At 38.9% G+C, this 15,040-nt stretch overlaps 1 long non-coding RNA gene across 1 annotated transcript; it reads left to right on the top strand.

Moving 5' to 3' along the window:
• Positions 1–939: 939 nt before the first annotated feature.
• On the top strand, positions 940–13,855 carry LOC112543767 (uncharacterized). The gene is made up of 6 exons (XR_003086992.2): positions 940–1,054; positions 1,772–1,807; positions 4,031–4,206; positions 9,228–9,327; positions 12,137–12,203; positions 13,776–13,855. It is a non-coding gene; the product is annotated as an uncharacterized LOC112543767 (long non-coding RNA).
• Positions 13,856–15,040: the final 1,185 nt, after the last annotated feature.

Below are 15,040 nucleotides of genomic sequence, written 5' to 3'. Positions count from 1 at the left end.
TTTTTTTTTTTTTTTTTTTTATGATTGGGATACTCCATGGCACACTGCGATTTGGCAGAGAGTAGCTTCCTTGCATTTAAAAGGGGCATTTTAAAACAGAATCAGATTTGGTAGATATGAGACTAGCCATCATGGTTTAGATTGAACTGTCTACTTATAAGAAATTGTTTTATGTTATAGTGGGCTATTTCACTGACCAGAAGGCTATTGGTATTAAAGAGGGGAAGGGATGCTACTGCTAATAACTACAGTTTCACAGATATCACTAACGAGTCTAAGATTTTCCAAACTGCTTTGCAAGACAAATCCACAGGAAAGATCCTCAAACATAGGTTCACATGTGCAGATGATATTTGAAAGAGTAGTCAAAGTCGCTATATGACACAGAGGAATGAGAATATAATGCAGAGAGACTAAGCCTGCTGGTTTGTCCCATGCATGGACAATAGGTTCATGAGGTTCATCTTTCAGTGTAAGGTCAGAGGGTATGAATTAGACAAAATGCACACGGGGCAAGTATTGGTTCCTCTCAATGGTTTTCAGCCTGTATTCTGCAGACTCAGATGCAGACTAAGGGGTCTGCACTTCCATTAAAAAACCATCGCAACTTGTCATATACTGACATCTCTGTCTGCCTGCCTTATCCTTTGTTGACTACCCTTGTTCAATGGGGTCTTGATCTGTTCACTGGTGACCACTGCAGTTAATGTATAGCAACGGAAACTCCTTTTTAAACAAGCGGCCTGTTATAGATGAATCGAACCACAAGATGCTGGGCTTCACTTTGGTAGGCCTTTCCCTATCCAGGTACTAGTGCCCCTTTGTGGATTTCTCCATCTATGTGTTTGGTGCTATAGCCACATTCTGGAGTTCTCAGTGAGCATTAAACAATAAGCCCTGGAGTTCTGTTGCCTAGGGAGAATCACAGGAGGGCAACCGCAGAGACTCACTCTGCAGACTGTCTGGTTGCCAAAGAACCAGTAACAATGTACCCCATATAATCAGTTGACCAATCAATAGAGAAACAGGTTACTAAAGCAGAAATGGTGAATGGGTAAGAGAAGAACCTGGGGTTGATCCTGCTTTGAGCAGGGGGTTGCACTAGAGGACCCTATATTGTTAGATAGCCTAGTCAAGACACAGATTGATTTAACGTGTTTAATCAAGCTCTCAATAATTGATGGTGCAAACAGTCCTGCTCCCTGCACTGCCCTCACCAGTCATAAGTAACTCTTTTAATGGCCCACAGTCAAGCAAGTGCTTGCCTGGGGGGAGACTCTCACCAGGCTTGTAAGGTTAGCAAAACCAGACGCTGGCGGGCTGCTGGAGGGAGCAAATTACACTTGTTGAAGGACCTCAATAAAGAACGCTTTAGTCAAGTTTTTCAAAAAATAGCCACTGTTTTTGGATACCCAAATGAGACACTTTCAAGGGGCCCAATGTTCAAAGCTTAGCCCTTCCTGAAAAGCCAAGCCCTGGTTTAAATGGGTGTAATCCAGGGGTGGGCAAATACCAGCCCATGGGCTGGATCTGGTCTGCCAGGGTTAACCCCTGGCTGGCCTCCACACCACTGTATTTACCTCCACCTCCATGCGCACAGGGACAGCAACTCCCATTGGCCACAGATTGATGTTTGCGGCCAATGGGAGCTGTGATCATTCATACTGCAGAGGTGTAGATAAATATAGCAGCAGTGGCCACCTGGAGCTAACCCTGGTCAATCACTGCCCTTTTATTGCCCACTCCTAGTTTAATGTCTCCTTGCTTCTAGGTGTGGCCCATCTCCAAAAGGGCTTAAGAACATTTGGTGAGTGCCAGTTTACACTTTTGTTATTGGTTGTGATCTCGTTCTGAGAGTGAATAGAAGTCTGAAAACATGCACTAAGCTTGTATTAAAATGCATTTTGCTCTAATAACAATACACAGAAAACCAGTAAAATATTTGTCATCCAAAAGGTACACAGTGAACATGTGCTTCCATCAGCTCAGTATATCAAAGTGCAGCTGTCTTCTAAATGAATTCCACTCAAATTCTGGTATTATTTAGAAGACATTTGTGGTGGAAACCTGCAGCTCAAGTCTTGTTAACCAATTTTCTCATACATTAGAATGGAGAATGTGCTTTATTAAATCTTTATGACAGTGTTCTGCAGAAATGCTCTTTTTCCTCAGTATTTGTTTCCTGAAGAACTTCCCAGATTTGCAATTAATTTAGAAAGATTATCCTGGGAGTTTTTAGGGTTCCAAAATTAAAAGCTGTATTGCACTGCTCATCAGAATGTTGTTACTAGGCTACACATGCTAATCTGACTGACATTTATAAGCAAAACCACTTATTAAAACGTTGTGGCAATAGAATGACTTATTGTTTTAGTAGCTTTATAAATTGGGCAGCCTTAGGCTAGTGAGGGCTACTTTTTATTTTTACCACCTGTGTACAATCCTCTTTTAATGCCCCCCTCCCCCATTTATTTATTTAAAGGAAATTTCAGTAATTGTTTATGGACCTAGTTCATAACTCAGAGAATTCTAAACTGTTTTATTAATATGTATTTACATTTTCTATGTTAGGAATACTTGAAGCTTCATTCTGCTGTATGTGACTAAAGATGAAATAACAACAAAAGTCCTGCATGAAAAGAATAACAAACAAACAAAACCTGATTATTTTTGTAAGGTCTCTGTGGCTTAAAATTATACAGAGAGGTGATAGGCACCTGACTTTCTTCCATGTGGCATTTTTGTTATTAGCACTCTTGACAGAGTGGGTATAGATGTTGTTCTAGTGGTCCCTGAATAGTGCTGTATGTATGTGGGTTAGCATATCTGCCTTATCTAAGTTTCATGGGGAGCTAGATATGCAGAAAAAACTATCAGGTCATTTGTACAGTATCCTATATTTGTATAGTAACATGTCATCTTTACAATCAGGTTCTATCACTTCCCTGCCTTTGGGGAAGCTACAGGTAGGATGATAGGAAGAGTTGAGCTATACAGCATATTTTCCTCCTTGTGAATCTGAGAGCTTTACTGGTTTCTGGAATGCGTAAGCAATCCCATGGGCTGTGTCTACACTGGGCCACTTATTCCGGAAAATCAGCCGCTTTTCCGGAATAAGCTGTGAGCTACACTGGCCCTTGAATTTCCGGAAAAGCAACGACGCTCTACTGTACAAAATCAGCCGCTATTCTGGAAAAACTATTCTGCTCCCGCTCGGGCATAGGTCCTTATTCCGGAACACTTCCGGAAAAGGGCCAGTGTAGACAGCCCAGTAGTCTTTTCCGGAAAAAAGCCCCGATCGCGAAAATGGCTATCGGGGCTCTTTTCCGGAAAAGCACGTCAACATTGGCCACAGACGCTTTTCCGGAAAAAGGGCTTTTCCGGAAAAGCAGACTGCCAATGTAGATGCTCCTTTTCTGGAAAAACTGAAAACGGAATAGTATTCCGTTTTAAGCAGTTCCGGAAATTCATGACAGTGTAGACACAGCCATGGTGTATAACAAATAGTGACCAAAGCATGTCAGGGCAGCAGACAGGATATTTTCCAGGTGATACAAAGAAATGTGTTAAATGCAAGCTTGCATCAAATGCTGTAAAACAATTTTTTTAAATTCATGGATTGATTATAGCGGATTTTTTTCATTAAAAAAGGAATTTTATTTATTCTGGTGAATCTGCTGACTTCAAAACAAACACTCTTTGTGTTTCATTTGCTTGGAGGTGGTAAGGCAAAAAAAGTGAGACCCCCCCAAAATGCAAAGGCAGTACGTCACCTTCACATCGGGATCTGTTTGTAGTCACTAGGGCTCACTATATAATTATGGAAGTTGGCAGAATTCCAATCAGCAAATAGACATGCAGGAACAAATTAATTTGTAAATAGTGATAATGAATTCCAAAACACTCACCTTTTCCCTTTATGCTAATGTGTGCATGCTTGCAGGCTGCACAGTACAAATACCGTATTGTGCCCATATATCTCATTCAGAGTTTGAGTTACTACATCCACATTTCCAGATTTCTCTTCTAGGAGTTGCTGTTTATCTGTCTGTCTGTGACAAGCTAAGTTAACTAACACACGAGGTTTCCATGAGCTTCATTCTGTTCAACTCTCTCTGCTATCATCGCGATAAGTATCCAACTCCTGTTTCCAGACATTTCCACATGATACTTGCTACATACAAAACAAACACAGAGAAAAACCAGGTAAGTGACATGTAAGGAATCGATATCTCACTTCATTTGTTTCAATCTGCCCAAATGCATATTTTTGTTGTCTGTAGCATGACAAGAAAGCTGATAAACAAGCATGTTTGGCTGTGTGGAATACATTTTCACTGTGATGTTAAGCACAATTTGAAAATTTAATTTACTGTTTGATTTTGATTTTGCAAATTGCTTGTAAAAGGTGATAAATATTGGTATGTGCTAGCTCTGTAAAAAGACATGTAAGTTTGGTAACTTTTAAATCGCTATTTTTAAAGGAACTTTATTTAAAAATGCAGAGATTATTTTGGTGTAAACTACTTTGAGATCTTCAATGGAAAGTTATAATACTGCTGCCCTTTCTAGTTCATTCTTTTAATACTATGCAAGGGATATTATCATATTTGCATACTTATTGTTTAATTATTCTTCACACATCGTGTAACCAGACTGTGTCCCAGTATTTGAAATCTCTCACAACTACAAATGATATTTCTTATCTTTGCTCCCCGCTTTGGGGTTTTTTTCCTCTGCCCAAGCAGCGTCTTGAGATTGGGCTTAAAATGACAAGGAGGAGAGGTGAGGTAATATTTGCCCGTGAAAAGAGACAAGCTTTTGAGCTTGACTCTGCTTGAGGTCTGAGAGAGTTACTCAGACTGTCAAGCTACAACCACACTGTAAATAATACAGGTTACTTAAAATAAGTTTATGTTTATATTATGAGTCTGTTGCTGTTTAATTTTGAATCATAATAATTTAATCCTAACAGTTCTCCTGCCTGTTAACTAGATAAGCATACAGTTTACAGGCCTATCTGTCTTCTATCTCCAATCACTTCTCAGCAGCAACGAGATTTCTTAGCAAATTTGCTTGGAAGAGTAAAACCTTCTACTCTTTCCACTCACTCACTGATGGAGAGATCAGGGCAGTGGCTTGGCCCTTCTGACTCTTGATATTATTTACTGTGCTCTAAGGGTGTGTCTACAGTACAGGTTTTTTTTTTTCTAAAAAAGTGGCCTTTTTCGAAGAAAAAAAAAACCCAACTAAAAACCAACCTTCCCCTGCATCTAGACTGCCGCCACATTCTTTTGAAATGAAATCGAAAGAATGCGGCAGTTTTTTTGACCGTAGAAAACCTCATTTTATGAGGAAGAACTCCTTTTTTTCGAAAGCGCTCTTTGGAAAAAGGTGTTCTTGAATGCAAACGGGGCTTTTTTGAAAGAGAGCATCCAGACTGCCTGGGTACTGTCTTTCGGAAAAGTGGCTCGCTTTTTTGAAAGAAGTGGTTGCAGTCTAGACGCTCTCTTTCGAAAGAGGCTTATAGTCTAGACATAGCCTAAGCGTCCCAGTGTGCTTAAGTTTTTACTGTGTGCTGTGAAACAATCAGACTCCAGTTACTATCACAGAAATGGGGCCCGGGAAGGAAAAGAAAATCTGCTGATTCTTGTAGTCTTTTCCATATGAATTTTCCATATGAATATATAAATTTTCGTATGAATATATAAATAATAGGTAGTGAAGAAAAGACAGAGAGCACCAAAATCCTGTTACCGTGTTTCTTAAGAAGTTTTACCAATGAAAAAAGCTGTTAAAAAGTGACAGTTATAATAGAAGAAAATAGAGAAAGAAATCACTAATAAGTCTTCTGGGGTAAATTTTGTTTTCATAAATTAAGGCCACAGGCAACCTTATTATTTTAGCCAGATCTATAGTATAAGTTTTTGCTGGAATATCTATGTGAGTCCAAGAGTGAAGACAGGTGATCCTAACCAATATAGTTGTGCCCATAATAGTCCCTGAAGAAGATGCAGTTGTACCAAGAAAACTCAATTTCCAAAGGCCAGAGAAGTTCGTAACCTTATGATGCCTTTTGTAACCCACATCATTCTGATACAATTAAAGCCTGGTTAAGTAGCTAGAAGGATACTACACATTGCCACCAATGACTGAACAAGTAGTGTTCATCTAAAAAAAATTATTAGACTTTTTCTTCTGTTGGACAATGCAGTTTTGTTGAAATTGAAACATTTTATGGGAGCATCTTGTTTTTGGGAAAAAATTTGTTGAGAAATGTACTAAATGAATTGTTCCAACATGTTTCATTTCAGTAATGTCAAAACATTTGGATATTGACTCTAGTTTCATTTCATTTATGTTATATCTGTAGATATAGATATTCCTTAGTATGATACCTGCTTTTATGTTATCAAAACAATTTGAGATTCCACACTGAAGAGTTGTGTCATTTCCATTGTGACAAATTTTGACTATTTAACAAATTTTGAAATGTGGGAATTTTCCGCAGGACTAGTTCTGATAAGATGTGCTCCTCTTCACTGTACTATCTTGAAAATTCAAGGAAATAAGGGAAACAGTATGTCATTTGGAGAAGCATGCAGGGCAAAGGCTGTTAGTTACTTTGCAGTAGTAATATTTTTGCTTACTAGGGTCTGCATTTAGATATGGTGGGAATGCTTGCTTGCTCAAACAACCCTGGGAGCTCTGCTGGTGAGTGTTTTACTTCCTAGACAGAGAAAGAAAGGGACAGATTAAAAGCAGTCCACTGGCCCTCCAGGTTTCACAACATGCCCCCAAACCTATCCTCTAAAAGTTCAATTAGGGAAGCACAAGACAGCCAGATATAGACACTGTCTTGGCAGAAAGGACGAGTCTTGGGTAAATCCATCAAGATGTGCAGAGTTTCTTTACTAAAGATAAAACAGTCTTTGAAGATAGTCTTTAAAACTTGTGACAGCATCCGCAACAACAAAAGCCATGCGGGGGATGAATAAATGGAGGAATATTATCCTTTGAGTAAGCAAATATTGATTACCACTCATTATAGTCTTTCTAGATTTTAAGAGGATTTGACAGCCTCCCCCTTGATTGACTCTGGAAAATATTGAAATGTAATGACATGCCAACAAAAATGTCATTGAGCCTTTATATGAAGGTGCCCCAGGCACAGTTAAGCCAGTCACTAAACTCTGCTCATACTTTAATATAGATGAGTCAAGAAAAAACATCCTAGTTTGCCCCCACAGTGTCTGTCTGGGATGCCATTGGATACTGGAGGAACATGTAAAAGGGGCCAATTAAAAGAATCTCTGTGTCAAACGGGGGAAACCTAATGGCTGTGTCTAGACTGGCAAGTTTTTCCGCAAAATCAGCTGCTTTTGCGGAAAAACTTGCCAGCTGTCTACACTGGCCACTTGAATTTCCGCAAGAACACTGACTTCCTACTGTCTGAAATCAGTGCTTCTTGCGGAAAAACTATGCTGCTCCCATTCAGGCAAAAGTCCTTTTGTGCAAAAGGGCCAGTGTAGACAGCTCAGATTTGTTTTGCGCAAAAAAGCCCCGATCGCGAAAATGGTGATCGGGGCTTTTTTGCGCAAAAGCGCGTCTAGATTGGCCACGGATGCTTTTGCGCAAAAGTGCTTTTGCGGAAAAGCGTCCGTGCCAATCTAGACACTCTTTTCCGCAAATGCTTTTAACGGAAAACTTTTCTGTTAAAAGCATTTGCGGAAAATCATGCCAGTCCTGACTTAGCCAGTGGGGCTGTGTCCAGACTCAGGGTTTTTTTCGGGAAAAGTAGCCTTTTCCCGAAAAAACTTCCCCTGCGTCCAGACTCAAGCCGCGTTCTTTCGAAATAATTTTGAAAGAACGCAGCTTTTCTTTCGATGGTGGTAAACCTCGTTTCACGAGGAAGAACGCCTTCTTTCGAAAGTTCCTCTTTCGAAAGAAGGTGTTCTTCAATATAAATAGGGCTTCCTCGAAAGAGAGCATCCAGACTCGCTGGGTGCTCTCTTTCGAAAAAGCGGATTGCTCTTTCGAAAGATCCGCCTACAGTCTAGACGCGATCTTTCGAAAGAGGCTCTTTCGAAAGATGCTTTCGAAAGAGCCTCTTTCGAAAGAAGCCTGCAGTCTAGACATAGCCTGGGTCTCATAAGGGCATATAAAGCAGCCCTGAATGGATAGGGTTAGGAGAGCCTTATCTGTGCCTAAAGCAACATTAGGAGGCATGAGAAGGATTCTAATTCAGAAATATTTTACAGTTCTGTAGCACATCTTTACTCAGAAATACTTCCGAGCGGGAAACAGATGCTGCCACTATTTTTTGAAACTCACCCAATTTTCTGGCTGAGGGAGATTGACTATAGCTCCAAAGAGGAGGCTAGAGCAATAGATAGGATGTTTGGGATTTTAAAACTCCTCTTGAAATACTGTTTCCCACAGAAAACTTTCCCGGTATGATAAGCACTACACCAGATACGTGATGATGTTACTGGGTTTTTGAACAAGTGGTTGCAGGAACTAGCTATGCCAAACTAGGTGCTTCTGCAACTAAATCATGGCACATCTTGCCTCGTATACACTAATAGATGGGGATTACTGGACTGAGTTCTAGCTTTGAAAAATAGTTGATTTCATATGCAAAAGGTGACCAAGACTTTTTTTTTAAAGGCAGTCTTATGTGACATCTCAGAAATTCTGATTACAGGAAACTTTTAATTGTTGCCAGTAATTATTTTCAGAAGCCTGGCCACAATGCACACGAAGCATGCTTTGAGGGATCACTTGCACATTAATCTCTGTTGGGCAGATCAGCCTTGCCCATTGCGTAAAGGCATGAATAAAAAAAAATCCAAGCAGCTTTTCCTTATGGTCACTATACCCCTTGAAAAAGCAGTTTTAGCTGAAGTTTGGTTGGGGGAAAGTGAATACTATATACACACTCTGGGGTGTGCATTATGCCAAAGAACTTAGAAAAGGCTGTCTCCCCACCAGCACAGAGAGGAAAAAAGCATGGGAGAAAAAGGATGCACTATGCAAAAAGATACCCTGGCTAGTCATCCACCGCCCCCCCCCCCCCCCCCCCCCCCGGATGAACTTGTGTTTCCAGTTACTGAGTTTTGCTTTCACAATGGAATGTCTTTTTACATCAGTTTCTTCCAATGTGTGTGTTTGTTAGCACACATCTTAATTGCATTAACCACTGTGGTTTCTTGTTATGCTACCAGGAAAATTTCACATTCAGACATGTTTGCTGCAAGGGATAGAAGATACAACTAGCAGTTATCTTCACAGCTGAACACATCCTAGTAAAAGATATTTTAGCAGGTAAATACATGTAATTTACAGCAAACTGTATACATATTCTGATGGCTAAAGTGACAATGCTTTTCAAACGCTTGAATGTCTTACTGTCTGATTGTATTAAAACTCAGATTTTTCCTTAGTGTGTCTTGTAAAAATAGTACAGAATGTCTGGAGGGCTTCCATTGAGTATTGGAGGGATAGGAAAGGCAAAACATTGTGTTAAAATTTTCTTCTGTCTGGGATCTCCGTGAGTTATGTCCGGGATCTCCATGAACTTTGTATAGGAGTTAGGTTTTTTGCACCTGAATGCAGGGCTGCTCCGACCACATAGGCAAACAAGATGGTCCTTATGGTGCCAGGCTTAAGGGGCATCAAATTAGATGAAAGTGTTTTTTTTCTCTATTTAAAAATATATGAATATGTTATCTCTTCTAAACAAAAGGATAAAATATTGTACTCACAAACCAGTGCAGTGTTGCTATGTCAGAAGGGGAGTTGTATTCTTTATTTCAAATTGTGGCGCATGGCTGTGTATGTAAGTACAGTTAAAATGTGTCACAGCCTAGCTTCACAAACGCCTTAGTTTGCTGCCTGGGGGCAGAATCTGGCAGTTCAGTCACTTTTAGTAACTCAGTGTTGGCCAATGATATAGTTGAGTCAATGTTGCTTACCGCTTAGTGAAGGCCGGTCAGTGACCTACAACAGCTGTTCTGCCGTGTTACAAGCACTGATCCTGAAAACACTGGGCCTACAAACATTTTTTATTGTATTAGAACATAAGAACGGCCATACTAGGTCAGACCAAAGGTCCATCTAGCCCAGCATTCTGTCTTCTGACAGTGGCCAGATGCCCCAGAGGGAGTGAACAGAACAGGTAACCATCAAGTGATCCCTCCCCTGTCATCCATTTCCAGCCCCTGACAAACAGAGGCTAGGGACACCATTCTTACCCATCCTGGCTAATAAGTGTTGCTATGACCTAACCTCCATGAATGTATCTAGTTATTTTTTGAACCCCGTTAAAGTCCTGGTCTTCACAACATCCTCTGGCAAAGAGTCCCACAGGTTGTCTGTGTGCTGCATGAAGAAAAACTTCCTTTTGTTGGATTTAAAAAAATTAGTAAGAAAATGTAACAGGATTGTAAAAGGAGAGTCAAAAGTGCTTGTAAGATTAAGATGGTGTATTGATTGTAGAATATTACTATTAAAATAATAGTAAAGCCCCGATTTTCAAACACTCGATTACTAATGTTAACAACTTGCAAAAAGCAAAAGCATGAAAAGAAAAGTTCTAAATGTTTACACAAACCGATGGCCCGGTGTAAAAGTGTTACTACTTTAAAACAGACATAATTTAATATCAAAGAATAAAGATTTTCATAGCTTCTCAAAAAACAGTTCCTTTGGAAGGAAGACAGTTGTAAATTCAAATACAGCTGTTTATAGCACTGACTAAAAACACTGTGTAGAATTCAGAATGGTTAAAACTTTAAAGTGTCAGCTACTGTGCAGTTTACCCTATACAGGTAATGAAAAGTAGAAAAAAAAACCATAAAATCGTTTTTTTTTTCATTTTTTACGTTGTTCATTTTGAATGCCAAATACATAAAGACAAATTTTCATTCTAGACTTCTCATTTTTCTCTGTACGGAATGTGTGTATATGTGGGAGGGTAGCACCAAAGTCATGGTTCACTGTGGGTGCCAAAAGCCCTTGAGCTGGCCCTGCCTGGATGATGATAGCTGCTGTCATTTCCAACTTGAGTATCTGTTGACTCAACCATGGCCCAATATCATCCCCTTCTTTGAGATTCAAATGTCCCAGAAAACTCAAAGTAAATCTGCTCTAGGTCCCTCCTGAACAAAACTACTATGGTTACAGTGTATAATTGTACAAAAATTCAGAGACTGAACTGAATCAAATAAGTCTCAATTTTATCCCCACTTAAAAAAAAAAGCTGAAAGAATATTATTTACCTTTTTAGCTGTCCAGCTTCCACACTACAGGATAAAGACATTTCATTCTCTTAAACCTAATATAATCCAGTGTTCCTAAGCCTTTACCTTTTCCTCCTGCTATGGTTTCAGAAGTGGATCTGTTCTGCCATTCCAGAGATTTCCGGCTCGTTATTCCATTTGTGTGTGGAACTGCAAAAGAAGGTTGCAGCTAAATTAAAGTCCAATAAACTGAACAGGTGACGACTTCCTGTAGCTCTAGACTAGATTGTGTCAGTGTTTACATAGTTAATCTCATTTTACAGCTCATATCTCTGCAAAAACTCAATTTAGGTTCAAACTCCAAGACCATAATTTTAAACAGAGGTGATTTTATTTACATAATATATATCAATATGATATGTGTGTATGAGAGAGAAAGACAGTCATTATTTGAATGAGACATTAGGGTGAACTAACCTAGAATAACTCGGTTTTTAAATACTGGGATAACTCTCTTCCCATTGTTCTGATCCGAAAAAGATGATCTTTTCTAGTATTCCACTTGGATTGGTCTTTTTTTTTAAAAGGTAAGTTTAAGTTTTTGGATAAGTCATCCTCACTTCGAATATCAAACCAAGACAAGAAGAATAAAGCCCCAAGAGTGCTGTAAGAAAATATTCTCATAAGGTTACCATCCTAAGTATGCAGGAGCTTCATGTGCTGTGATATAATAATTTTACTGAAATCCATTATCAGGTGAGTGAGTTATCTTTAAGCCTAGATAGCATTTCACAGCAATTATTGTATCTATTTCACATATTTTATTTATATTTTTTAAATAATGTTTTCTACTTTAAATTAGTAAAATTTCTGATCTCTCTCTTCCTGTTCAGACTTTTCTCCCTACTACAAATTCCACAGAAGGATGAACAATAACTATAACTATCTATAAAGAGAGAGGTAACCTCTAAAAATGATCTAAAATAGTTTCTATATACCATAACGTAGCAGCTTTAAAGCATGATGCAGTACATTTGGTTGGGGCTAGACAAACATGTTCTCTTGCTGGGATAGATGAAAGGGGATTGTGTCTTGCTGTGATGATTCACAAGAAATTTCTACATTGGAGACAAATAAAATGATTTTGGGGAAAGGAAGATATAGTTTATTTAGCTACCTTCATTAAATCAACCACATAAAACCCACAGGCATCTGCTTGAAAGACATAAATTTCCAGTAGTAGTTTTGATGGGAAAGGATTAGAAGAGACAGTGGAAATAGATTCATGTGATAAGCTGCCATTTTCTTCTACCCGTGAACATCTATTTATCACATTGGATCTCAGTACTATGGCTAAGGTTACATGTTCACCCTTACAAATTCTCGTGAAAATGTATCAGCTCAAGCATAACATCAACCTCCCAGTCCTTTATTTCAGTGATAATGAAGAAACTATTTAAAGCTTACCTGAATACTAGAAAATATACACACACTAATCTTAATGAATGAGTCCGTAAAACCTGGCAAGATGAATGTACATGGATGCTCACTGATTATACAGATGTTCACAATGCTCTATCCTGAAGAATGGAAGATACTGTACACAGTGTAAAACTTGACTTTTTTTTAAGATATGAAAAAATACCCTGTGGGCAGTGGTTTGTTTATTTTTCCATATAATACTGTTGGTCGGTATTTTAGCTGTATCACTGAAGTGCTGAGCACAGCCGGAAATGTAGAACAAATGTGGCATTACACCCCTAACAGGGACTGAATTTTTGTCCTGATCCATGATTGGGCTCCTAGGCTTGATTTACACTACTTCGGAAGGTTGAAGTAAAATATACAATTCCAGCTACATAAATTATGTAGCTGGAGACAATGTATCTTACATCACATTTCTGGGCCGTCCGCACAAAGGGGGCAATGGGAGCAAATGCTCCTGTCAGCTTCTTTTATTCCTCGTGAGAAGCAGGAGTACTGGCACCAACGGAAGCGCCCTCTGAGTTTGATTTATCAGGTCAATATTAGATCCACTAAATCAAACCCTGGAAGATTAACCATGACAGTGTCAATCTTCCACATAGTGTAGACATGCCCCCAAGTGCTATAGTAATACAGATAATTATGAATAATTTGTGGGTCTATATTGGCCTAGCTGTATTATAACATACGGTAATCTTAGGGAGGCAAACTATACTGGCTGCCAACAAAACCCAACAGCTATCCCTGGAATTCCATAAAGGATGCTTCAGCCATGCTTCTTTGCTGGAACAGGGTATTGCATAGGTGCTGTTATGGTGGATCTGACACCAGAGGCTGAATGATCAATTAGCCAGATCAGCTGGGTTTCTAGTTCTTTATGGCAGAGGACTTGCAAACAACATTTATATAGCACGATAGACAATTAAGCCATGTGTATTGGAGGATATATTCTGTTTTTGTATATTCTCTAAGGCAACAGAGGTAAATGACTCCTAGCTGCTACATCAAGACAAGTAATAATATGATCCTGAATTTTTACTTGAGTAGACGCTGCAGAATTGAGCCCTCAAGCTGCAAAATCTGAAAGAGATGTTCACAACTGAAGTCAGAGAAACTTAAACCCCAGGTAAGCCTTGGCTGATGGGTGAGAGACTGTTCTGTGGGTAGATACTGTCTGTAGAGAATTACAGGATAGTCTTGGTAAAGATTCAGAATACAGCTGCAGTGTTCAGATTCTCCCTTTGTAGTTTGCAGTAAATATTATGTTTTAACACTAAAAAGTGATATAAAAAGTATGATGAGAATTTACTGTATGTATTTTTGTAAAGAGAGCTCTGAAGAATTCCTTTTGTTGAATGAAAGAGAACAAACCCCCAGAATGCTATTCTGAAATATCAGTGTTTAATATACAATAGCAGGTCTGTTTTATATCCTCTTTTTCTTTTTTTTTTATATTTGTTAATCTTCATAAGTTTAACCTCCCTCCCCTGAGATTTTCATTTTATAAATAAAAGAGCTTAATTATTTCTATAATGAAAGGATTGGAGTTCCCACAAACTGATTCTTTCCATTTAAAAATCATTAGAGGTATAATAAAATGCATTTAGTTGGTGACCCAGGCAGCTGCTTTACAAATTACTAGCGTGAAAAGTGAGAAGAAATATTGAAAAAAGATGGCGCAAAGCAAAAGAGTTGTCATTAGTGGATGACAGAATTCAGATCTTGACTAAGGAAAATAAATCCGTGGGGGAACTCATGGTGCTGCAGTTGATATACAGCAAAACCCACAAAAACAGAAAATGTTGCTTAGGTGTTTGTAAGAGAGGGTAGGGACATTATCTGCTGAGGTTAAAGCATTTAGGGCACCCTGCAGTCTTCATAACATCTATCATATATATTAATTATTGAAGAACAAAGTAGGCGGTTTTCTATTCTCACTTACAATAATTATTTACTTGAATAGTATGTCTACACTTGCCCCCTAGTTCAGACTAGGGAGGCAAATGAAGCATCCCGAAGTTGCTAATGAAGTACGGGATTTAAATATCCCATGCTTGATTAGCATATTCACATCTGGTCATCATTTTAAAATGCTGGTCCCCCTATTTAACTTGCCACGTGTAGACGCAGTAGTCCGATTTAAAACCCTTCCCTCGAATTAACTGTTACTTCTCGTGCAACCCTTCCCTCAAATTAACTAATACTCCTTGAACTAGGGGACAAGTGTAGACATACTCTCAGAGAGGTGCTCATGTTAGTCTGTAATGTTAAAAACAGCAATTAGTCCTTTGGCATCAGGGTCCTGGTCTACA

Source organism: Pelodiscus sinensis, chromosome 13, assembly GCF_049634645.1.
Source record: "Pelodiscus sinensis isolate JC-2024 chromosome 13, ASM4963464v1, whole genome shotgun sequence".
NCBI lineage: Eukaryota > Metazoa > Chordata > Testudines > Trionychidae > Pelodiscus > Pelodiscus sinensis.
The sequence above is the reverse complement of the archived record's forward strand: the minus strand, read 5'-3'. Positions and strand labels throughout refer to the sequence as shown.